This window comes from Aulostomus chinensis, chromosome 20 (assembly GCF_037954235.1).
Source record: "Aulostomus chinensis isolate RoL2024-O1b breed Wild chromosome 20, RoL_Achi_v1.0, whole genome shotgun sequence".
NCBI lineage: Eukaryota > Metazoa > Chordata > Actinopteri > Syngnathiformes > Aulostomidae > Aulostomus > Aulostomus chinensis.
The window spans coordinates 13,201,749-13,225,961 of record NC_141339.1 but is presented as its reverse complement, the minus strand read 5'-3'; the positions used below and the strand labels follow the sequence as shown (position 1 = coordinate 13,225,961).

The following is a 24,213-nucleotide window of genomic DNA, read 5'->3' as shown; positions in this document are numbered from 1 at the left end:
TCTTAGTTTGAATCTTATAAAACCAGAGCAGATCAGCAGACATTGATGTTGATCAGGCTGAATGCTGATAAATTCCTCTATTATGAAAGTTCGTCGATCATCAATATTGTTGCAGTTTAATACTCAAGTGAATAATTAGTGCTAAATTTGTCTCTCGATCCACTGGGACATGTTAGCGTGTAGCATGAGCTTCTTCTTGTGTTCTCGAGAGCTCCTCACTCTTCAGCGGACAGCTTGAGTGGCTGCCATAAGAACTGATGGCCTCAGGACCTGTTGGTGGAGGTCACTGAGTGCAAGAGGCGACAGCTGTAGAAACGCTGGGAGCATGGTGCAGCATGAATACTGGTGATTATAGCAAGCAACACACACACGCACGCACACACACACACACACACACACACACACACATTAAATTCAACACACACACACACACACACACACACACACACAGTGATCAGATCCTTATCTAAAGGATACATTGTTTCGAGGTCATTCAAGCACCGCCTCACAGGATATAGACCACCGTTAGTAAGTGTGTCTGTGTGGACTTATAAATGACTGCTAACCTCAAGGGGGGGCATGTGTTTATGTTGTTTTTTAGGGGTTTATGCATGCATCCGTGAGAGGTGTTGATGTTGTCGTGCTGTTTACAGGAGGCTGACCTGGGCTTTGAGACTTTTTTAACATTTTACTTGACTTTTAAAACTCTGAGCTCCTTAAATATAGACTGACAGAGCAGCATTGTTGAGATCCTGCTGGCTTTCCTCTAGGGTGCAGACCAAGGTGGCACGTAAAGTAAGACGTACACAGAACCATAAACACCACACCGTTGCCTGCAGTGGACCTCCCAAAGAACTGTGCTTGCACTTCTGAGTGTCACATGTCCCTCTGATGAAAAATATCTGCCATTCTTTGAAATACATGGAGAAATCCAAAACAGTGGCGCCAACTAGCGTTCCTGCAGTGGAATGGCAGCACACACATTTAGAGTTATTGCTCATAACAAAGTACCTGTGGAATTTAGAAAAAAAAAATCACTTCTCATTTAAATTGTCCCTCCAAAGGAATCTGATTATACATCTTTTTGCTGAATTTTCTTTGAATCTTTTCTTTCTTCCATTTTAATCTTGATTTTATTTACAGATGAAGCACTTTTTAAAAAAATCATCAAAAAGGATTACAGCACCATCTTCAGCTGTGTGTGTGTTTACTTTCGTAACACTCATCTGTCCATTCATGATCCTTCTTAAACAGTTTCATTCCAGCATTTGTGCTTCCTGAAAAGTGGCACCTCTGTTCTATCGATCTTTGAAAACCCTCACACACGCAGTCAACAAACCTTCTCAGAAACGAAGAGAATCCATCATCTGTGGATAAAGGAAGACTTATTTTGAAATGAAGGATCTTTTTAGATTTTTTTAATGAACAGAATACGATTCAACGCATGAATCTGGATGTTCGATTCCTCAGTGTACGTGCATGTATTTGTACATGACAGTATGTATAGAGAGATCTACAACTCAGTCGACATGAATTACATATCACCATCTAACTCACTGCTGATTTAGATCCCCTAAAAACCTGTTGTTGCCCTCCATGAATCACCGTCGGCTCTTGCTAAGTGATTCATGATGTTTTGCTGAGTGGCAGCAGCAGCAGCAGCAGCAGCAGCAGTTTAGTTAATGTTAAATCAATTTCAGCAACGAACTCTTTCAAATCAAATGAAATCAAAGTAGCAGGACGGACGGAATTAACTCCTCATTAAAACTGTAGAATTCCTTTCGTGCAGCAGTAAAAGCTTTGTGGGTTTTCTTTTCAGTTGTTGCTGATAGTGAAAACAGCTGATTACTCAAGCGTCCAATCAAACGGCTCAAACTCATGTTTTGATTTTTTTTTCCTCAAGGGTATATGTTTGGTTATGCACTAATTTTGTGGCATTTTTGGGGATAGTAATTTATGACTGATTTTTTAAAAAATGACAGAAACTATTGAACAAAAACACTGAATTTTCTATTAACCACCACTATTATAACTCCTCCAAATATGAGATGAACATTGTGAGTGAATCACTCATGGAAAAAGAAAAAAAAAAAAAGCCCAGAACACTTGTACATTGCGGTAGTAAACACAGTCAGCAGTTCCTCATGACCTGTTTCCATTTATTGAAAGGGTATTTTGGTCCCTTGAATCTAAGACCCCTTTTCTCTTTGGGAGGGACTGAGGTCGCGGCCCTTGATGCCCAGAGAGAGGTGTTGCAGCTGGGATGGCGCTCCGGACAGACTGGTGCTGTTGGGAGCAGCTGTTGTGTGTTAGACTGTCAACACAGTCATGAAGGAGGGGGTTAAATCTGGCACAAGGAGTTTTGGATGAATTTTGTTCTCAGGTTACGTTCGAATCCAGTTTCACTGAAGAGATGAGTATCTTTGCGGCGCGACCAGGGTGACGACCATCCTCGAACTCCTGTGAAGACACCCAAAAATATCCAACTGCAGACGTGTTCCCTTTGACGACTTTTACAATCCTACATGCTAATACCACACCTCTCATCAGATGAGGAGATCGTAGTCTTCGTCAGACCCTTCGTCATCCTCAGGATCTTGAATCGCGGCGCTTCCTCCAGCCCCTGTTCTCATGGGAACTTCAGTGCCTCTCAATGAGCCGTCTGGTTCACCTCTCAGCACTGGCCGCTCTGGGGTTAACTCCAAAGGTCAAAGGTCACAGGATCACAGGCTCCACAATGCCTCAGATTGTTGATTGTTGATGCTGAGGCGAACACTGAGAGGAGGGGTTGGAGTGTGTGCATTTCTTTGATTATATTTATCCATTTGTTCGTGTGAGTTTGTGTGCGTGTGCGTGTGTGTGTGTGTGTGCGTGTGCGTGTGTGTGTTTGTTTGAGGATCACTTGTTCTAACATGTTTGCAGGGTTTCTCATGCATGCCAGCGCAGTGTGTAAATTAATGGAACCTGATTGGTTGGACCACCGTGGCAGATGAAACTTGATGGACTGCAGGCTCTCTAAGCTCCTGTTGATGGGGATTTGGAGGCCTGTCTTTGAGGGGGGGAAATTCAATTTCCTCCCCCTGCTTGCCAGCGCTGTTTGGATAGCTTGGCCCAGGATTGGAGAGGGTGTGTGACACTCCAGACTAACCACCGGGCTGAGAAAGTGGTGTGTGTGATGTGCCATGACTCAACACAGGAGGAATGTGGCACGGCAGAGAGCTGTCAGTCTGTCTGTCAGCCTGCCTCTACATCTGTCAGTCCTTTCATTTCCATGTCTTTGACGATGTCTCAGTGACCTACAATGGGATTGTGCAGAAGTATTCCATGTTGACAGGGATGCATTAGTGATGTATTGATCTGATTGGAGCAGTGTGGATGCAAATCAGTTCTCTATTGACATCTTTTTTTTCTATTGATTGAGCCTCATCAATATTCATATTCTTGCATTTAGGATGCTAAGTGAGTCAGAATTTGTATTTTCATTATCATCTCAAGCCATGGAATAACATCTCATCTTCAGTCTCCAAAACCACTTAAATCCATCAAACAACATAGACAATTTTCCTTCATAGCTTCCTGTGTGCAGCAAACATCTCCAGCATGTCCAGAATCTAAATTTAGGGTTTGCCCTCTGGCACGTGCAGTTAAGTGCATTTAGGTGACAGCTGGACAATACGGGCCAAAAAAAATGTCTCGTGCCAACCCGATCCTGTAGCAATGTCTTAACACTGGATTACAGTACATGGCAGGGGTATTACAGGGCTTTAAATTGCCTGCCAGCACCATGAAAACAATTTCAATAAAAAGTCAATTAGGATCCTCTCAATGGAGACAAAATCCCGTGTTGTAATTTTGCTCTCCAACGGGACTGAAGCGATCATCTCAGTCTGGTGTTTGTTGGTAGCAACCACCTCCATGACCTGCCCTCTGATGTAGACTTCAGTCGTAACTCTCACCACGTTCCTGCTGTTCCGTTGTTGGGTTACCCAGCGTGATCATACTCAGAAATGTAGACACAAACAGACAGTTCCATACCAACAGGTACAATTTTGAAGAATGTCCCCTTTGCTATTTCAAAAGTACAATTTTGATATTCAAGAGACCAGAAGAGCCACTTTAACTCACAGACAGGGGTAAAAAGTGAGGGTACACAGTACTGGCCTTTCCCTGACCATGTTGGCCGACTCTGACTGGGGGATCCTGAGGCGTTCCCAGGCCAGCATGGAAATATAGTCCCTCCTCCTGCTCCTCGGCCTGCCCTGTGGTCTCCTCCCGACCAGACATAGGTGGAAATCCCCCCTGCAGAGGAGCATCAGCGGCATCCTAAAAAGACTCCCAAACCACCTCAGCCGGCTCCTTTCACAGGAGCAGCAGCTCTCATCTCTCACGGATGACTGGGCTTCTCACCGTATCCCTGAGGGACACACCAGCCTCCCTCCTAAGAAAACCCACTTAGGCCACTTATACTCGGTCTGTGGGTCATGACCCAAAACGGAATATAAACTCTTGTTTGTATAATCCAGTCCAGTGATCACGTTCCATATTAAGGACCACATCAGTGTGTGTGCACATTCATTGCATTTTTTATGAATGAATAATTGACTAGTTGTAGTGTCTGACAGCAGCGCGATCATGCATTAACTTCCCTCACTCCCACTCGCTGGAGCAACAACTTCCTCCAGTTGAACCAGGATAGCGAGCACCTAGTGAGCCTCACAATGACCAACACCTACCGCGATGAGATGGCTGTGAGTGTTCACACATATAAACACACTCATACACTACCCCACTGGGTGTTGTGTTCCACCTCACCAGGAATGTCAATTATCTCGTCATTGTTTGTGGTGTTGCTATTTGTTTGTTTGGCCTGGTTGATAGCCGTGATAGGGATCAGAGCGGCGGTGTCGACGTCACTTGAGCCGCTTCGCCTCCTCATTACCCTCAGCTGTGTCACCTCGCTGTAAAAAGGGAGGAATGTCTGTAAAGCGCCATTTTATTTAACTGGAGCGATGACCACTTCATCATACACAGATGTGGCCGTGTGTGTGTGTGCTGCACGCTAGAGGGGTTGGAAAGCTGCTTCCTGGGTCACAGTGTGTTATTGTTCTTGGAAAACCCTCCAATGGAGAGGTGCATTACCCATAGTCTTGAATTTACTGCCAGAACAAGAGGCAAAGGTGAATAACAGGAAGGCTAAAAATGAAATAATGGTTTATATTACAAAACATGTTTGGTTAATACTGACTCTAACTATGTATCCAAAAATGCGCTGACCCCAATAACAGTGCAAGATTGAAGATTTAAAAACAGCTAATAGGCACCACATGAAATGCAGTGGAGGACATAATACAGCAACGGATAACAGAAACAGATGTTGTAAAAAAAATTGTAGACCTTTAAATGTGTGAAGCCAATAATGTGTGTGTTAAATATTGGCTCAAAACACTAATTACCAGCAGGAAAAATACAGAACATAAATGTAAAACAAACTGCGGTTAACAAGTATTTGGTTCATCTTGAGTGTCAGAGTCGGAGCAGCCCTGGTTACTGGAATGAAACCTCAAAGACAAACGGCTGTGTTCCAGTTGTGTCCTTTTTGTCTAATCAGAACCATATTTAGATTGCGCTGAACATTTTTAACAGAATGAGACATAAAACAGAAAAACCTCTCCAGGAGTGCAGACATTGAGGTCATCTTCCTGAGAAATTAAGGAATATTTCAGTGGTTAAATATCTACCCATACTCAGTTTTTTTGTTACTCTGACTTAAATGATGTTTAAAGTATACATTAGTCTGACTGAAATGGTGCTTTACACACACCTAAAGCAGGTTAAAGTTACTCCGGTGTGTATGAGCTTCAGTTGCCTACAAGTTAGCCTGGCGTTCTGCACATGCTTTGTAGAATCAGCCGCGGTGTTTAACCAGGAACAGGGGTATTATCATGGCGGGTGAAACTACGATGAAAACATCATGTTTTTGGATACACAAGCAGACACATATTACTATCTGCTCACACAGAATCTAGATGCTTATGTGCTGCGCAAGTTTGCAAACTATCGCAAATGAACCAATGGAGAAGGGTTGGTTTTATTCTAAATCATTATATCTTTGTCAGCGACTGTTCGTTTGTCCCTTCAGCCTGTTTTCACCATCTTACAGACCAGCCCACTCTGCCTCTCCCCGGCCCCCAGCCTCTCCATCTATTCCTCCGTCTGTCCCTCAGTTTTCTAAAACCCTGAACCCTGGGACTTGTCTGGACATGCCTCAGACCCTTTGGGCTCTACAGGGACGAGGGGATGGGGCTTTCCTATGGACAGTTAAGTTTTTTTTAACATCCCGGAAAAATGGGATTAAATTGTTTAGTCCAATGTTATCATAGTCAAGTGGATCTGACTTTGATGCCTCGATGTAAACCATGGTGCAGTGGTCCTGTACCCCTGGAACATTCCACCTGGTGCTGTGCACCCACACACCTCCACTGACGGCCAACTCTTTTAAGACATTTGAAGCCTGCCAAAAAAAGGGGGTATAACAAACATAAAATAGACCTATGATATGAAGACATAGTGCTTTTGCCCTTTATCCAGCCTCTGAAGCCATCTACACTACTACATCGTGAAACAACCGACGTGATGCTGTTCGATACTAGCCTAACTAGCGGCAACAGTGCCTCTGTTTCTTCTACTCCCCTGGGTTTTAGGGGAAGTTCATTTCAACCATTTATCTGTTTTTGAGCAAGTAAGGTAACATATAGGACATTTTATGTTTTAACACAGGAGGAACTGGACATAATGGGGGTCACATCCCCCAGAAGACCCGCCCTACTCTGCCTCTGATTGGCTAGTACTTGGTGCCTGGTTTAGGCATGAAGAGTGAGATCCACTCACTGGAATTGTTGGAGCAGGTCCTCACAGAATTTGGATTGGGGAAAAACACATTTTGTCACTTCCAACTTATTTTTAATTTTTTTTTTTTTGCATATCCTGCTATGGGAGTAGTGGAATTAGTAGTGCTTTGCTTGTATTTTCAGCATTGCACTGAGACATGACAGCAAAATCCTCTCCCCTCCTCTCCTCTCCTCTCCTCTCCTCTCCCCTCCTCTCCTGTCCTCTCCCCTCCTCTCCTCTCCTCTCCTCTCCTCTCCTGTCCTCTCCTAGCCCCTCCTCTCCTCTCCTCTCCTCTCCTCTCCTCTCCTCTCCTCATCCCACTTGACTTCCGTCTCATTTCATCTGTACTCATCTGTTCACCTCCTGTAACCAATCAGGTGTAAAGCACAAGTCTGGGCAGAAGCCGGATGCCACTGGTGTTTCAGCTATCTCTCACACCTCCTGACGTCTGTTTCTACTGGGCCGTGAGAAAGGAGGAGAGGATGCAGATATGAAAGCTTCTTCAAGGCTTATCTGTGCCTTTGATCTATATTAGTTTATTTGGGTTCATATCAATCAGCCTCCACCAACCCTTCTCCTTCTTTTCCGGACATAACTTCCTGTTCCAGATTAGTCCTCCATATCCTGGCCACCTCTGTAGCTCACGATGCAACAGCATGTCAGGAGCACAGGTCAGAGGGCAAAAGGGTCGAGCAAAGAGCGTTGTAACGATGTCCAGACTCTGACCGATGCAGCGGAAGGGTGTGTGTGTGTGTGTGTGTGTGTGTGTGGAGGTAGTTAAATGGTTGAAAGGAAACTGTCCATCAGTGGTAAATCTGAAAACAATTTGACTGCATTAAAGCATTTAAAGCGTCTCCACTGATTTCCCCATTGGCCTCTTGTCAGTAGGACACACACTCTTTGCTGTGTGCAGTGGCGAGGAGCGCACAGAAGGCCTTTCACAATTATGTATTCACTTGTCTGTTTGCTTCTTCATTTACACATTTGTTTATTCATTTATTCATCTGCTATTGACTTTATTTTGATCCAGCTGTCATCTGCTTCCCGGCAGATGAACTGTGACTAATTTAATGTGTAACTATGTGTGTGTTTAATATATTAAAGTAGCTGGACTTGATATCAGGACATCTGAGTAACAGATCTTCTGTAATCTGTCTCTAATTTACACAGCCCTCAACTGTCTAATAACATAATCGCTGATAACCCTGACATGCAGAGGCTTCCACCTCAATTTAGAGCAACAATTCACCTGAATACTTTTTTTTTGTTTGTTTTGCCTTTCAAATAGTTCAAGCTCACAGAGTCGTGTTATTCCCTTCTGCTTTACTTCTTTGTGACTCCAGAAAGCAGAAAGAGTCAGCCATGTATGACATCGCCTTGGAGCTATTGACAAACTAAAACTGTTTCCTCACAAAGGCTTTGGGACTTCTGAACATACGATGAACAAGGTGCGGATTATACAAAGTGACGTGCTCGAGAGTTTGTAAGTGAACATTTTTGGACAATTCTCCTGTTGTTAGCCCTCAGTCGCCATTTGCTTCTAGCTAAATACACATGGCTGGCTCGGCCTGCATTATGACGTCACAAAGAAGTGATACAGGAGGAAAAATTGTCTAAAGAGCTTAAGACTCCCATTTGCCAGTATTTGAAAGCCAAAAAACACTTTTTCGGTTTAAGGTTATAAGATTGAAGAAAAAAAGATAGCAACTATAGCTGGGTAGCATACCTTTAGAGTGAGCTAGTTACAGCCTGCTTATTTTCATTGTATAGAATTATATGAATGCTTTTTTCCCTGCTGTTGTATATGAATATATTCCTCTGTGTATAGCGCATGTTTATGCATCTCCACCCATGTTTAGCATAAACTCATGACTCACCCCTCCCCGCTACCACCAGGACAGCTTATTGGCTTCTGTTCTCCACAAACAAGGCTGTTTCTCTCCAAAACTCTCCCAACCCTCACCCTTGTTGTTCCCATAAAGGAGCCCGCGGATTCCTCCTTTAATTGTAGCATGTAATCTGCCTTAAACACAAGGCTGATAATAGCGCTGTCTATGTGGAGGTAAGGATTAGAAAGGCCCCTGATTCCTACCAGCTCTCTTATTATCCCCTCAGCCCCGGCCGCAAGGAACCGAACGGCCGACATGCTCGTTTCAAGCAGTGCCAGTTACTCTGTGACTCATCTAGGTTGAGAAACATTTGAGGAGAATGGAGCCCCTGTTTTGGTGTGTCAGCATTCTACTTGTGGCTCTCTGCTCTCTGACAGATTGCCGTGAGACATGATTCTCCATCCATGCTGCGCGACTATGGAAAACACACACGCCTTTGCCTCAAGTTATGCAGCTCAAGCATACTCCCAAGGAGCTGCTGCAACCGTCCTATTTAGGGTGCAGATTTGAGGTAAATGGAAGTGAAAATACACAAAAGCGGGGAGCCATCCGTTAAGGTGGAGATGGCATTTTTATTGTCATTGCAGTGTTCGTCGTTTCCCATACGCATTAATATCCGGCTCGTTTTCAGAGTAAGAAAAACACAACGTTGAATAATCACATCCTCCTATGGTTTGATATATTGCAGAGGAAAAAAAAAAACCTGAAGGTTCCTGAAAATATTAGTTTTGCATGGCCGTCTGCTGTGGGAGTGATGTCTGGCTCTAAATATAGCTGTTTTTCCTTGAACCGGATTATTAGAGAGACAAAAATACAGGAAAAGAAAAAAAATACTTTGAGGGACTAATCAGCATTTCACTTGTGCTCACTCTCCGTTGTCTATTTCCAGAAACATTAAAAGAGCTGTCACAGCGGAAAGCTGAGTATCTTTTTGTTTGCAAGGACGTAAATTTAATTGAAAAAAATGGGTGTTTCACTGTTTAAGAATGTCATATTATCTATAATATCAAAGGTTTATCAATCAGAGGGCCATTAAGGCCTATTATAATGATGCTATCACTCATTCTATATTACCTCGAGAGCTAAATGGCCTCATTTTAGATACCTATGTGCTAATTTGTTCAACTATGTTTACTATGGACCCATAGATCAATGTGCCGTGAGCTTAAACACCCAGCAGTGTTCATCAGGGAATATACAACACAAACGCTCCTGATCGATAAGCATGTTTAATGCTAATCACCCGCTCCACCCCCATTTATTGATTCTCTGAAGGATCAGAATCACACCAGCTGTTGTGTGCTGTAGATGAGCGTGCACACACATACGCACATTCCCAGGGATCACCGATTCAGCTTGTTTGATGATGGCAGGAGTGTGTTTATTGATCCCCTCTGAAGGACAAGGTCATCGGGTCATCTGTCACCGAGCTGAAGGCGACAGTGATGCTCGCGCACTTCAAACAGAACTGATGTAGCATGCGGTGGTCGGATCCAGTCGGTTAATAGGGGTCATGTAGGAGTTTAGGTTGTGGCGAGGGCACCCGCTAACATTGTTAAGCTGTATTTGATCACATTGGATGAAGGATCACAGAGGTTACAGGAGATAGCTGGCAACTACAGAGGCGACCCGTCCTGTCAACAGGTTACAGGGAATTTCCTTTTGGCCGGTCGTCGCAGGCGACCATTTAAACTCTTATTGTCAGGCAGTAACACATGAAAATCATTTTTCCTTGTGAAAGGTGAATTCAAACACGAGTGATTCTGCCAGTAACTTCTACTGATAAGTGAATTCCTTCTCGGGAAGAGCTAGTTAGCGTGCTAGCTTCGAGGATGGAAACATTCAGCAGCAGGAGGAAACATTTCCTGTATTTTGATTTTGTCCAGAGGAAACATGACAAAGGCATCAAGAGCAATTAGTGGTATTTAGACTAATTCCATAGCCAAAAATAATCAGATATAACACCTCCACAACACAACAACTCAAAAATCCTGGGAATATCACTGATGAGCCCTCGGCAGGCACAGACAGTGACAGAACCAGATGTGGACTCATACGCTGTAGAATGAGTTTGAGGCTGCTTTCATACCTTTCCTCGTTTTAGCTCTGTTCAATCAAACCCTGCAGCCTTTTGTGCAAGTGTTAACACAGCAATCCCTGTAAATCGTGCAGCGAAGAGTTGGTCTAAATCTGGTTCCTGGTACAAACGAGGTCCTTCACACCTTGACGGTACTCAAAATGCTTGGCAATCATGCCTCATTCACACGCACATGCACACACACTCAACCACACTGATGGAGAATAGCACGCAAGGTGCCAAACATCTGATCAGGAGCAATTGACGATTCAGTGTCTTGCTCAAGGACAGTTAAACACAGAATTTGACCCAGCTAACACGTGGAATCTTCATTTTAAGCTAAACTGCTCTTTCATCCAAGGAAAAAAAGGACATGATATATATGCGAAAAAGTCCAGAACTCAGGACTTTTTTTCTGTAATTACGCCCCGAACACATCCGACCAATAAACAAGGTTCCCACATTTGCTGTGATATTTCTGTGTGAACAAACTGAACATGTGGAAAACACTCACACATTTACAGCAGATGATCAACAGATTTAGACCAAAGCAAATGAAATATAGGTGCCAAAACACCCTTAGCTGCACTTACTATCGGTTCCACTCGTGCAAAAGTATGAATTTTGTGGACAAATTGTGCAAATATTTATATATAATTGGTTTGTTAGAATGTAACAGTAATAACACAAATAGCGCGAGAGTAACATTATTGTGCATGGCTCTTAAAATGATTAATGTCAGCAGTATCCTGATGTATAAAACAAAGCCTGAGAGTTGAGGATCCTCTATAGTCAGCTATTCAGGCGCAGTGTGTTCGAGTACTTGTACAGAAACAGAAAAAGCCATATTTTCATCTTCAGTATATATTCCTGTCACATCAGCTGAGGGACTTGAGGGCTGAAATAGGAGTGCCTGACTTGAGTGTGCAGCTGAATGTAAAGTATGCCGCTGACACAGCCTGAGAAGTATTCCTGCTATGCTTTATTCTGTTTCCGCGTCGCTACATCCTCACTTTGACATTTGGCTGTGATAAGAGGAAAGCCTTGAATCCCACACATATCCACAGTGAATTCCGACCTCTGCAGATCCTAACTCCCCTCCCACACTGCTGCGTACAGTACCACGACTACTGCGCAGGCCTGGGACAATGAGCGGATTCAGGCTGAATACATGAGGCCTTTTCACACTTCCTATCGATAGCATCTGCAATGCTAATGACTGTGTTTCTGTGGCTGGCAAGCAGTGTTTGTGTTTTTCTCTATGCATCTCTGTCTATCGCTATCTCTCTCCATCTTTCCTCAGCTCCGCTATTGCGTGGGCGTCCCATCTGAAGCTGCATCAAAGCGTAAGACGTCAAGAGAAGCCATGTGGCTCAGCTGTGCGCAGAATGTGGCATAACCTCAGAAGTAAATGTCATTTAAGAGCTTTTTTTTTTTTTTTTCTTAACAGTGTGGTCGCTCCATCAGAGGTCCATTGTGCTGGTAAAAGTTGTGATTGAACTGCAGCTGTGGGACGTGTCTACAGTCTCTCCAGGTTCAGATTTCAGGTTGGTATTAAACACTTCATTGTAAAGTCAGAAGTCTACTCCCAGTGCAGCTTCACTGGATTTCTTCCACCTGAGAAATGTTCTAAAATTAATCTTAAACATGTCCTCCCTTCTCTCTCTCTCTCTCTCTCTCTCTCCCTCTCTCTCTCTCTATCTCTGTCCAGCCTTTACACACACCGTCTGAGCACACAAGGAGCTTTCTTGAGCTTGCAGACTTTGTTGCATCAGTGTCAGTTTTGACTTTCCCCCTCCGACCGACTGCCGGCCAGGCAAGTAAGGAGCACTGCTGGCGGCGCTGGGCCTGCCAGAGGTGACTTCCTGTTAAACAGCTGGGCCCTTGTTCGGTTCCAGCCCTGGCTACACTGCGATAATCTCCCATGAGTCTTTCCACATGGGCAGAGAAGCCGGCGTGTCGCACCACTGTTTTTCCTGCCTTCCAACAAAGAAGAAAAGGTGATTGTGTTAAGACCTCTCAACCGCTGCTTGGGGTCCAAATGTGTTTGTGTAGCAAGTGTGTGTGTCGGTGTGTGTGAGTGCTGTGAATCACTTGGATGAATGCATGAATCAGCCTTTTCAGTGAGCAAGGCTGGCTGAGGTGTACAGATTGGGAGCGTTCAGCTGTCACCAGCTGACCACAGACACACTTTGTGTTCAGAAGCGACAGACACAGGGCTTCTCTCTGACCCCCCCCACCACCACCACCACCACCACCACCACCACACCACCCCCGCCCCGCCCCCACTGCCAGCCCTTCGGAGAACACTCACACCTCAGTTAGTTATCCTCTTGTAATCGGAATGTCGGTTCATGTTGTAAACTACCATTTTCATTTAAAAGATCCATCATCCTCGATTTTTTCACCCCTCGTCATGACCTTTGGCTCATCGAACACCCCCAGGGTGCCCCTGGGCACAGGAACTGACCCACTCAGAGGTCACCCGAGGTCGCCTGAGTCGGCTTGGTCCTTGTGTGCCCTGATGGGACTTTGATGGCTTATTAGGGGATGTAATGGTGGGTAAAATGGTAAGACCTGTTATTAGTGGGAGGAAAATCAGTTCCTATAAGTGCATTTTAGCTATTTTGGTACTTTTTAAATAAATGTAATCACCAAAATGCTGTTTGGTTCACAAAAACACAGACAGACACACACACACACACACACACACACACACACACACACACACACACACACACACTGTTCTATTCTGAACTTCTTTTCCAACTGAACGGCAGATGACACACGTGCAGCTCTGAGTGGACCAGACAGCTGCTTCCAGGATGTACAGAGGGCTTTGATTGGCTTTGGCAGCTGCCCATGCTGAGCTTAGTTTTACTGCTTGCTAAGTGTGTGTGTGCATTATCAGTGAGGTCACCGTTATACCATACCCCACTAATGCTTTTGAGCTGATGTTTATCCCACTAATCAAGTTAAGGCTTCGGCTGCTGTGGCCATCACTGAAAGAAGGGTGGTTCAAAAAAGAAAAAGAGAGAAAAAACGAGCTGCACCGTGTGTTCAGAGCCTCTTTTCTTGAGTTCATTTTAACCTTCACTGAATTTACCTGTTTTTATGTGATCCGACGCAAAACCACACATGCATTACGCGTATTCAGTGTTTTGAAATAGCCCCGTACCAGTTGGCGAGAACACAACACACAGCTGATCCTTCAAAAAAACACACGCAATGTGAGAACCCTGAACAGAGGGAACTCGGGGAACACCATCCAGAGGTGTTCATGAGCAGCTTTTTTGCGAAGACAACCTTCTCAACAACATCCTCTCTCCCTCTGCGGTTTCGGTTTGAGCTCCTCTGACAGCTGAAATGATTACATAACTCTCGCTGCAGACCGTGCCACCGCTGTGGCGGCAGGGGATGCCACCATAGACCCTGCCTGCCCACAGATGGCGGTCCTGCCTGCTCGCACCTGTGAGTCATTTCAACCCAAATTGTTTATTTGGCTTTGCTTAAGTGCTACCAGTGTTTCCTCTGTGCGTTTGTCTCCTCCCACCCCAGAAACAGCGTGTCCCTCTGGGCAATACACAACTTTAGCATGACCACCAACAAAACAGAGCCAAATTAACCTAAAGGACTACCCTCCTCCGCCCCTCCTCCCCTCTGCTACTTTCCCCCAAGGCAGCACACTTCCAGAAATGCGCAGGCACTTAACACAAATAAAGAAATAATTCAAACGCTCCCTACTCGAGAAGGAAACCCAGAGCTGTTGTATGTTTTTCATCTTTATGAAAGGAAAACTTCACTTCCTGCAAATGTATTTGTGCGCTGGCCAACACTAGAAGAGACAACTGCTATCTATTAAGCTCAAACCTGGAACCTCATCTAAACAGCAGCATGAAACGGGTGACTCAGCTTGTGGTGAAACTTTATGGCCGCAAGCTTGAAGTTGGTAGGATGACACACACATGCACACACACACACTAGCAGCAGCTGCAGTGATACAATAATTTTCCAGCCCGACCATTCTCATTGAGTTCCTTGAGAGCAAAAAATATTGTTCTTAAGAAAAATCCCTCATGAATGTGATATCTCATTAACAAACAGCAGTATCCTGGTGGAGTTTGCAGGTACTAACGAGGTCCACTCAATTTGCTAATGAGATAACGAGCTGGCTAATGAGGCCTTGAAAAGAAGGTCATGATGTAATACAATACGCAGCTCACACCAGCACGCTGATAGGAGACGTTGGCTCTTCTGGGGAATTAAAGCTCTTAAAATGAATATGCAGACTATTATAAGTCATCCCTGGCGGGGATGTTCCTTAATAAGAGCTTTGATAGTAATATTCAGGAGCAGCACACAATCATAATAAAGTGGAATAAAATGGGCAGAGGGAAAAAGGGATGTTGACAATTTGTTGGAAGTTAATTAGCAAGATACTGCAAGGGTGCATCTTAATTTCTGTTTCATATTATGATTTATTATTTCTCTTGTGTCAAGGTTTAAAAATAAGTCTTATGGAAATGGAAATTACTCCCAGAAGTTTGTATAACTTCTCCCTGTTTATTGAAACAATTTATTAACTGCTATTTAAAATAAACTGATTTTAAGTAACGTTAGGATTTGCTTGTTTAAATATGTCAAAGCAATGAATGGGCAATGCTTTTCCTCGTCCTCATACGCATCATGTGCTTTGAAGCCACATTCCTCGTCATATCTTTTCTCTGATTTAGTGGAAAATTCCCAGATTGCAGTTGCGCCCGGTTCTAAAACATCCGAGGAAGTAACCAAAGCTCCGGCTGTTTCAGTCGTAATCCCTGGTGCCTCTCCCTGGGCTGCTTCCCCATCAAAGGAGTGCTGATTACTGGGAACTCCACTGGGAACATGACTGGGAGATGGGAACTGGCATGGTGGAGAGGGAGGACAGAAACCAGTGATGTAGTGGCAAATAAAATAGTTGGTAGACTTTGCTACCGGATGAGTTACAAGACCAACATGTTTTCATTTTAAATAGCATTCTCTTAAAGTGATACATCACAAAAAAAGTCTAATTTTTCTTTCTAATACTCACAAAAAGGTGTCTTGGGCTCATGGATACATTTTTCACTTCATTGTGACTCCAGAAAGCAGAGAGATGAATATTTAGCTTGAAGCTAATTGTGGCTAAAGGCTAGTAACAGCAACACTGCCTACAAAAAAGTGTATTTTTCCTTTCAAATACTCAGAGAAACATGTGTTGAGCTCATGCGTTCGTTTTACACTGCTTCTTGACATTCTGTGAATCCAGATTGCCAAAAGATGTTTGTTGCGAATGACGGATAACAACAGTAGTGGCTTTATCCGTATCTTTTTTATCCAGCTGCATGCTAAGTAATCTAGAAAACTTTTGATTTAATTAAAAACAAACTATTACCCTTCCAGTTCATGCTGATGCGAATGAGCACAGACAAGCACAGGAAAGTTGGTTAAACTTCATGTTGGTCACGCTTGAAGATACCGTGAATAAACGAATGCAAGGTTATTTGTATAGTTCTTTTTCTTTTTCAGTTGTGGAAATTCAGCCCTTGTCTCTTCCATTAATTTTTAAATGATTATCTATGTGTTTTTTGCATTTGGTTTGTCTGGTTTGTTTTTAACTAGTCAAGTCAGTTCCTGTTTGATTTGGTCATCACTTCCCCGCTGTGTCTTTATGTGCTCTACACTTCCTTTCTGTTTTCAGTTTCCCGCCTTTTTTTAATTGCATCACCTGTGTCTCGCATGTTAATTAGTCTCTACCAGTCACAGCCCCCTTGCCTGTTTCTCTTACCCAATCAGCTTCTTCATTGCCCTCCTGTTCTCCCGCCACTTTCTTGTTGCGTCATTAGCTGAGTTTGTATGTTATTTCATGTGCTGTCGGATCGGTACGTCGTCCTAGCTGCCTTGTGTTACCTTAGACAGGCTCAAGACAGTCATGAAGAAGAAAAGCAGCAGTGGAAAAAAACATCTTGGTGAGCTTAAGACAACTGTCTTTTAGTACTTCAAAGACTAAATGCTCTTCTTTTGCTCAAGTATTCCTTTAACGTGAGCAAGAGAAGTGTGCTGGTCAGCGTCCACATGTATTATAATTGTGTGATAATTTGCCAACAACAGACAGAACCAGGGTGGCACGTTGGTGCAGTGGTTAGCACTGTCGCCTCACAGCAAGAAGGTTCTGGGTTCTCTCTGGTTCTCCAGCTTCCTCCCACAGTCCAAAGACATCAAGAGGGGACGAGGCTGATTGATACTCTAAATTGACTGTAGGTGTGACTGTGAGTGTGAATGGTTGTCTGTCTCTATGTGTTGGCCCTGTGATGGACTGGTGACCCGTCCAGGGTGAACCCCGCCTCTCGCCCGAAGGCTGCTGGGATAGAGAGAGCCCCCCCGCCACCCTTAACAGGATAAGTAGTAGAAAATGGATGGATGGATAGAGAGAACCACTTCTTTGCATAGTAGCGTAAAAGTCAGCAACAGTCACAAACTAATGCAGTTGCATAATAATATCTAGCTAAAATTACCGACTGTTCATTTAATGAATCTGTGTCCTCCGATACGGTTGAATTCTTCTGTTTCTTTGTAGTCAAATATAATATGAGACAGCGGTTGGACTTCACATGTGAAGAAGTGAGCGTTAGAGTCTGAGAGGTGTGGTTTTATATAAACACTGGCATGACGTTTTAACACATCCCTGGTTTGGGCCTGTTTATGCAGATTAAAAAGGGGCAGTTGCGGCTCAGTAAGTAAACAGGCCGTTCAGTAATGGCAGGGTTGATGGTTTGCTGCTGCTGCTGCTGCTGCTGCTGCTGCTGCTGCTGCTGCTGCTGCTGCTGCTGCCCACATGTTGAAGTGTCATTGAGCAAGACATTATAGATGTTATAAATCACCCCCCCACACACACACACACACACACACACACACATGCACACGTATTGGAGGATGGCTGAATATGAAGCAAATTCTATCTGCAGTAGTTTATTTATTTTAACTGTGTGTTACATCGGGGGAAGTCATCGTCCGGTTTTAAATCTAAACAAGTCAAATGTGTCAGTAATGTTTGCTAAATGCTCCAATCTGTCTTTGTTCCATTAGCTACCCTTCAAACACTCTACTGTATATACATACTTCACATGTCACGTCATCACTAAACAGGCCTGTAGCTGTTTGACTTCTACAGGGAGGGGAAGGTATTTAAATCAGATACACTGCAAGAGTAGAAATGGCTGACTCACTGGTGGCAAGGGGCATGCAGCAATGCATCCTTGGCATATATGTGTGTGTGTGTGTGTGTGTGTTATTTTTGAAGCCTTAAATAGATGTGGGAGTACATCCGCACATTCTCTTCTGGTGTTTTTAATCTTCCTGTCCATTTGTCCATCATATAGTGCTGCAGCTCTTCCTGTGTCGCCGTGGCGATGGCAGTGCAGCCAATAAAAAGTCAAACAGGAAACTTAGCAGAGACCCTCTGATTGTTCCTGAGGTGTCTGGAACCAGGAGTCCCCATTGTACATCCGCCAAGCTTTTTCCCTTTCAATACCACACACACGCACGCACACACGTGGGGGAACTAAAGCTCAAATAAGGCCAGCAGGAAAAAAATGTTGTTCTGTGTGTGTGAATGTGTAGAAAAGAAGCGGTCATCTCCGTGTTGTGTACCAAAACACACACGTAGACTCAGTGGGCTTCTAAGGAGAGTGGAAGTGATGAGAGGGGGTAAGACAGAGGCAGGAAGTCAAACCTGCTGGATGTGTGATGGAAACATCCCGGCCAAGGAGGCTTGAAAATCATTCATGTTTTGTTATTTCCTTCTCAGGGTGGAAGGGTGTGGTGCAAGGAGACAGTCCAGCGTCAGGTAGGAGTCACTCAGCTGACCCGCTGTCACGTTACATCCTGATGTTTTACTTGTCACCTTTTTCTCTATCCGGTGCAAATCAGAAAGACTTAAAAGCTTAAAAAAAAAGAAGGGCAATTGACTAGATGTCCAGACTCGACAATGGCGTACCCCAGACAGGGTGGATCTACCTAGCTGATGGCCAGACAGGAGCCACCTGGTGAAAGGCCAAAGCCTGGGCTTTAACCCTGGAAGGAAATAGAGGGCATCTGAGAAGCTATAGAGGGCAGGATGTGTAGGAGGGGCTGGAGCGGCTGGACGGACTCTCCCGCCATCCATTACTGTTCGTACTTCAATACACGGAGGAAACCATTCATCTGTCACCTTTTACTCTTCTGATCAATTTGCCCCTGTTTTTGTTCTCCCTTTTGTTTTTGTCTCTTTCCGAGGCGACTGGATCTTCCGTCATCATTCTGTTGGGTCGGAGTTTTTCTGTTTATGTTGTAGCTGTAGTTGTTTCCCCTCAAATGCAGCTTTTGAGATACTCAAACACTTATAAAGGTTTGTGAATGTCTAGTTGTATGTGAACGCTGAATAAGCCTGACTTCATGCTAAAGCTCTTTGTGATCCTTCCTGTAAAGGGGGGGGGGGGGGTTTCCCTTAATGATTCACCCTGAACCTCACCATAACTTCTTCCTCAAAGCCTTCATGCTCCCAGACGTTTTAACTACACCTAACAGGTGTTTCTGTAACAGTGAATTGAGGATTATCAGGATTTTACTTAAGCTTTTTCCTTTATTTACAATTTTTACTGTTAATTTTTACCATTTCACTTTTTTGTGTGTGTCTTTGTGCTTGCTGAGGCCGGTGCCCTTCACCTACCTGACATCAGAGCTCTACTCGGGTGGCCGTCGTGTCTCAGTCGCTCTTTTTATGGGAGCGATGTGGGTCGTGGGGGCTGCTGACGACGTGCGGCGGCTGCTGCTGCGCTGCCTTTGGCATCCCACTTTTAAACTCCCCGGTCATCAGATGAGCCGGGTGGTGTCATCCAGATAACTCTCTCTCCCCTAAACCCACCCAAACCTCCCCCAGATTTCTTTCCCCATCTTTGCTTTAACCCTTGAAGTCATTTTCTATATACGTGCAAAAAAACAAGGGGAAAAATGTCAAAAACATGTATACAGCAGATCAACAAAGTCAAAATATACACAGCATTCAAGGACAAACATGTAAAACTATGTGGTCTCGACGCCGAACGACTTCGCATGCTGCACTTTATACCCTGATGGCATTAAAGCAAACATCTCTTTGTGCTGCAGCACCTTCTTCCTCCTCCCATCCATAGCGTTGTCGCTCCCGTTATGTATGCTTTTTTCTGTATTTTTCTTTTTTCCCAACATGCCCCGTGTCGCCAGTTTCCTCCACAGTTTGTTGGCTTGCCATGCAGGACGCCAAGCCAAACCTCAGTCTGCATCCTGTTCCTGACGGCACAGGCATGCATTCACATGTACACACACCCATGTTCACATGTACAGTCACACAACAGCATTTAAAAAAAAGAGAGATTAACAAGAGATTAGATTTGTTCCCACACCTTTTATATCTAATCTGATTCTGAAACATACTGTGGAACACACGCCTACACCTTGGTAATTCAACGGCATTGTTCTGTTCAATTGCTTCTATTACATGTAGCAAGTGAATTTATAGATTTAAGGGGAAAAATCATATAAAGTATGGGAGCGGCGTGCCAGACCTCAGGCGCGGTATAAGCAGCACACTGTGTCTTAATTGAAAGTTTCACAGGCCCACAACTTATTTTCCCAGGGAATCAGCTGGGGAGAGGCGATGGGGTGTTACTGGCTCAGGAGCAGCACGCAGAAGCTTGCGCAAAAGCCGCCAATTACAGACAAACGGCTGCAATTTCATTTGTTTTTTTAATTCAAGAGTCCTGATTCTCGGGCTGTTGCCTCACATCATGATTTGCTGACTGATTTTATTTGAAAATCAGATGAAGTAATCTCCTTTCTCTCCCTCTGATCTGTGAGCTAATCCTCCACGCTAACAGAGGAGAGCGTGTGTAAATAAATGAGGAATGATAATCACCGTCATGTAAACAGGCAGGTCTCGACCCAGCCGTTGATTCTGGAGCACATTCCCGTGTTATCCATGAAAACGTCAGGGCCTGCAATAATAAATGAGTCGAGTTTTCTAATTTGGATCGGATTTTGTCCAGGGGGGGTCAAAGGGTGTCACCTTTGTGCTCTTCAGTTCTTTTTTTGGGAGGGGGTCAGCAGAGGTGAGGGTATAGCCACGGGCAAACACACACATGAACACAGCACAATCCCGCTGATTTCCAGGAAGGTCAACAGAAGTGTCTTTGTTGCTTCAGATATCATACCAAGGGTCAGCGATATTTCTCCACACTGTATGTCAGAGACCTCCATGTGAGGCCTGTTCAGATGTTTGATCTCCAGACGAGGACGAGCCCAACAGATCAAAGCTCCTCATTAGAGACCTTACACTCGGGGTCGTTCATAAACGCAGTTGGTCTCAGCCCGGCGGCATCCCTTAGCCCTCTGACCCTGTGAACTGTGCGTGTACAGAGCTGAAGCGGAACTAAACGGGTGGCTCCGGCGGCGTCATGAGAAGAGTTTGCCGTCATCCATGCAGAATGCGTGTCAGGGGATTGGGTAACTCTGCCAAGGGAAGAAAAGGCAGGCAGCACACACTGCACACATTGTTGAAACAGAAGACATCTCACTTACACAAGACAAGTGCGCTGTGTGTGTGTGTGTGTGTGTGTGTGTGTGTGTGTTTGAGGGAGTGAAGGGACTGGAAGGGTCTGTATGTTCAACGTGTACATGACAGAGCTTCTAGTGTTTATGGCTTCTATAGGAGTGTATTTGCATGCCAATGTATCTATATATATATATATCTACTTGTGATTGTGTGTGTACATATTTATACATGTCTGCATGTGATTTTCCTCTGGTTTAACCCCGTCCCCCATCTCTTGCTTTAGCTGAAATTACCCCTCATTACTCAAGGTGCCACAATTAAAGGCGATAGGTCACCGCTGCTCGTGTGTGTGTGTCTGAGTGGGTGTGAGCATCAGAGCCAGTTTTGTCTTTGCATGCAGGCCGAGTTTGTGGAGGCGTCATTTGCATCATTTATCACCGGCGCTTTGTTTTCCCTCGTCTCCGTGTGTTTGTGTTTACCTGTGGCTCTTATCTGATCCGACCACACAAGAGGGTCAAAGTCACAACACGCTCAGTGAGGAGAAGGGCGGCGGGGGGGGGTCCATCTGAAGGACAAATCACCAAGGAGAAGCCCCCTACTACCATTAGCTGCTCGCCATGATGCTGACAACACTGAAATTTGTCAAAATGTCTCAATTAAGTACACAGACACGGACGAGACAGTTATGCTTTGGTAACTGAAGCGGTTCGTGATCGATGCGCTTTCATTCATCCCTTTACTGTCGGTCTCGCTTGTTCATCCGCTAAGTTTCGCCCTGGAATTGCTATTGAGGGTCCCTGCAGAGCAAAAGCTTGTTGTCAATCAGCTTTATTACCAGTGGTGAGCGTCGGTGGTCTCTTCCCTCACAGGCTGCATGGATTTCCAGTCACCAGTGGTAAAATGTTAGCATTGAGGTTTCTGCAAATGGATACAAAAATTTGTAAAAGCTCCTGCTTTATCAGATATTCACCATGTTGGTTCCTCATGAGCGCTCAGTGGACCGATACTGATGAATAGGAAAAAAAAAAAAATCACCATCTGCCGATACCAATAAAATGCAGACAGCGTGGTGGACCACCAGTGAGAAATCTGACTTGGTTCCTTTTTAGCACTGATTTACACAGCAAAATTGTCTATCACAGGTTTTAATATTTAAAAAAAAAAAAAAAAGAATCCCAGGATACATTGTCACAGTTGAATGATATTCAATATAAATATATGACCCAGGCCTCAGATGATATAATTTTACAACCCACAAATACAAAGAATCTGCTGAAAATGATGATTTTTGATTTTTTAAAATCATGTACACACACAGTTTTTTAGGATTTAGACCCAAAACACTTGGGTAAGAAAACAGCGTCACAATCTTTCTTGGACCGTTTCACCTCTCAACCTGCTGCTCTGTCGACGTCAACACGTTACTGCTCTTGATAGAATTATAGATATAAATGCACAGTTGAACTTCTCCTTTTAAGAATTTCTTTCATTTATACTCATTTTCTAATTTTCTAGTTCTCTAGCCTTTTTTTTTTTGCGAATATTGATACCTCAATAAAGATTTCAACATTTTTGCTACTCTTATCAAAAACGGTGGCACCATTGGGCTGAGATGCTTGCAGAAATACAACTGTGTGCATCTCATTCCATATTGTGCTAAAAAAAAAAAATGTGCCTCTTTAAAAATCAATGTTGGAAATTTGAGGGAACATAAGTACGCTGGCGTCGCGTTGCGGCTCCATTTCTGAGTGAGTAGGAAGGAATACATGAACTCCCCGTCCGATAGATTAGATTTGGTTAGATTATGATTAGATTGTGCCAGTAAAAGCGCTTTGGTGGACGTTCAGGAAAGACGGCGGATGTGAAAGTCACAAGACTCATCCCTCCTCACACTTCAAAACATTGAACTAACCTTGTTTCCTTGCTTTGGAACATGACCGAATATGTTACCTGTGACATTTTAATGATAGGCACTGTTATTTCTTCCACTTTGGCAGGTGTTTTAATAGAAGTTAAAAGAACAGATCTTAATCAAGGCGTTCATGTCCAAGAATGGGTTTTATGTAGTGTACAAGTAGCTTAGAGACATGATTTCCAGCAAGTATACAGTTGTCAAGGGTTGTTTTTATATCGTCATCGTCATGGTCAGTCCTGCCACCCGTGGTCATATCCATTTCCTCTGTCCTACATTGCTAAAAAGATAACAGTCGTCCATACAGCGCATACGCTAAGCCCCATTATAGCTTTCCTGACTCACATTCCAGCCAAACGAGCCAGCCGACTGATGCCTGCATGCGTTCCCATCCCCAAACTGATCCTTATACATGCTCTTAACCATCCCCATACTTTGAAAACATCCGGGGCCCTATTGGATGCCCCGCGGAACGCTGGCTGGCGACTCGGCACGTCTCTCAACCAGCTGGCTCACATAATCAGGAGCTTTGAGGAGACACCCGGGAATGCTGGCATTCCCTTGGATGTCATTCCCATTCTCGCCAGTCTTGCTGTCAGCATGAGTAAAAAGGGCTTTGGGTTAGGTTCTGCAGCAGCTACAGTAATGGGATGGACAGATGTTTAGATGTGAGGGACCGGGGGGCCTCCTGGGGCCCCTGCAGCAGTACAGGCTGACAGAAAGCAATCAGCTTGATGTGGAGGAACAGAACCCTGTACTGTACATTCCGAGAAGAGAGTTGCAACATGAGTCAGAAGAGAGGGATTTAGATTTAGGGATTGGATAAGGAGAGAAATTAGCAGAAGAAGAGAGTGAAAGGAGT

General features: G+C 44.2%; 1 protein-coding gene across 2 annotated transcripts in view; it reads left to right on the top strand.

Moving 5' to 3' along the window:
• Positions 1-24,213, top strand: part of LOC147242890 (uncharacterized) — a 151,412-nt gene that overhangs the window by 111,173 nt on the left and 16,026 nt on the right. Inside the window, exons 3-4 of one of the 2 annotated variants that reach the window (XR_015110652.1) lie at positions 12,305-12,401; positions 18,680-18,718. The gene's annotated coding sequence lies outside the window, so the exon portion shown is untranslated. Of the gene's footprint in view, positions 1-12,304; positions 12,402-12,565; positions 12,816-18,679; positions 18,719-24,213 lie in introns of those variants that run through there. The other variant, XR_015110653.1, reaches the window with a different exon arrangement.